Consider the following 2,303-nt stretch of genomic DNA (forward strand, 5'->3'; position numbering starts at 1 on the left):
CTTGTGATTCACTTATATGGTATGTTGCTGACTATTTACCTGTGATGCACTTATATTGTATGTTGCTGACTATTTTACTTGTGACGAACTTATATTGTATGTTGCTGACTATTTTACTTGTGATGCACTTATATTGTATGCTGCTTATTTTACTTGTGATGAACTAATATGTATGTTGCTTATTTTACTTGTGATGAACATATATTGTATGTTGTTGACTATTTTATATCAAATTTCCATTATCTTAGATAAGAGACCATGGAGGTCACGGCATTGTGTCCTTGATGTAGCTAGTTTCTTGCTTTTGATGTATCTTTGTTTATTGTGTTTCACTTATTCCACTATTTTACTGCTGTCACTGATCCTTTTCTGATTTCTCTCTACTTGCTTTCCTTATTAGTGATCATGTTTTCTTCGTTGCCTTTTTTCCTGTTCCATTTCTATTTTGATTCTTTGCACTCCAGTTGAGTTTCCTTCTGAAACAACCTCTCTACCTCCACGAGGCAGGGGGTAAGGTCTGCATACACTTTACCCTCCCCAAAACTCCATTTGTCAGATTTCACTTTCACTGTGTATGTTGTTGTTGTTAGAAATGTTGCTTGAGGAATTCAATAATTCAGCTGTGACTTGTCTGATTTTATGTACCGGCGGAAGTTCCTATTACATGCTGTGCAAATTGTGATTGTTGATCTCATGTTTTTTAAATAAAAATTGCCTTTTGCTCTGTTAGCTGGGAAAATTTCTAAATATTTCAAAGTATGTCTTTTGGCAACCTCCTTCGATTACGAGCTTTATGAAGGAAATCCTGATCATCTCAGAACTGTAGTTGCTGCAACTGCCCCAGCCGGGTCCGTACATTGATCCTGCTTCGATCAAACTTAAGCATAGGATGCTTTGGTGATGTTTGGTCAGCCAAATATAGTAAGTGGTCATTCTAAATCAGAAATACTAAGAGGTCTTTCTCAATTTCCTTTATTTTGATGGTCAGAATTTAGGTTTGCTATCTAGATTTCCTTTGTATTTGTCGTCCGAATTTAGATTTCTTCATAGTCGGGCTTCACGATATAAGTTTTATTCTGCTTACAACATGTGTGCATCTGAAAGTAAGAAGATCATGTGTGTGAAAGTAAGGTTTCTTAGTCATGTGTGTATCTGGGCTGATCTAATCTCTCTTTTTTAAGCTTTGCATCTGCTTGATGCCTTCTCATGAAACATCTTACTTCATAAAAAAAGAGTTTTATTCTGATTTGTGAGATTCTTGCATGTTTTAGCTAGTTTTCAAGGAATACTACTTTCTTGGTCACACAGTGTGGACATTGTCTTGCCATTGGAACTAATTGAAACAGGAGTAGGAGTAGCGATGTTTTGGCTGTTTGCTTTTGACAAAATTTCCCTTTTATATGTTCACTCTTCACATATGAGTCCTCAACATTTCGCTCTTCACATATGAGCCATTTGTGTAACGGAGTTTAACAAAACCCAAATTTAACTAGCTATGACTTGTCTGATTTTATGTACTGGCGGAAGTTCCTATTACATGCCGTGCAAATTGTGATTGTTGATCTCATGTTTTTTTATAAAAATTGCTTTTTGCCCTTTTAGCTGGGAAAATGTCTAAAGATTTCAAAGTATGTCCTTTGGCAACCTCCTTCGATTACGAGCTTTATTAAGGAGATCCTGATCATCTCAAAACTGTTGTTGCTGCAACTGCCCCAGCCGGGTCCGTACATTGATCCTGCGTCGATCAACTTAAACATAGGATCGGACGTGGATGCTTTGGTGATGTTTGGTCAGCCAAACATCATCAATCAGCCACTGATTACGATGCGAATCATGAAGTAGCTATAAAGATGTTACAATCCTGTAAATGAGGATAAAGTAAAGGCCTTAGTTTCTTCAGTAAGTTCGAGGAGTTATGGGTGAATTTGAAGTCTAAACAACTTTCCAAGGTGTTTGCTGGTTGCATGTTGTCTCTGTAATATCTGGAAAGGTGAATTACTGTATTTTTGTGTACGTCATTTCACTTACCTCTATATGGGACCTTATATTTGTTTATCGTTCTTAACTCTCTCAATAATGTTTCTGTGGATAGATCTGTATAGCTATGAGAATCCTACAAGGGGTCAGTTGGTGATAATATAGCTCTAAGAAGATTACCATCCGGGACAGCGTTAGACTGAAACTAATATTTTCTTACATATTTCTCAACCTTACAAAAATATTAGACTATCATCTGATGTTTGCAATGACTCATAAAATTTTAGACTCTGGTTTCAACTTTTTCTCTGAAGTCTTCCAGTTTA

The 2,303-nt window shown here is 36.4% G+C and overlaps 1 long non-coding RNA gene across 1 annotated transcript; it reads left to right on the plus strand.

Moving 5' to 3' along the window:
• The first annotated feature begins 6 nt into the window (after nt 1–6).
• On the plus strand, nt 7–2,058 carry LOC124894989. The gene is made up of 2 exons (XR_007051465.1): nt 7–921; nt 1,603–2,058. It is a non-coding gene; the product is annotated as an uncharacterized LOC124894989 (long non-coding RNA).
• The last annotated feature ends 245 nt before the right edge of the window (nt 2,059–2,303 follow it).

This window comes from Capsicum annuum, unplaced genomic scaffold, assembly GCF_002878395.1.
Source record: "Capsicum annuum cultivar UCD-10X-F1 unplaced genomic scaffold, UCD10Xv1.1 ctg78969, whole genome shotgun sequence".
NCBI classification, from domain to species: domain Eukaryota; kingdom Viridiplantae; phylum Streptophyta; class Magnoliopsida; order Solanales; family Solanaceae; genus Capsicum; species Capsicum annuum.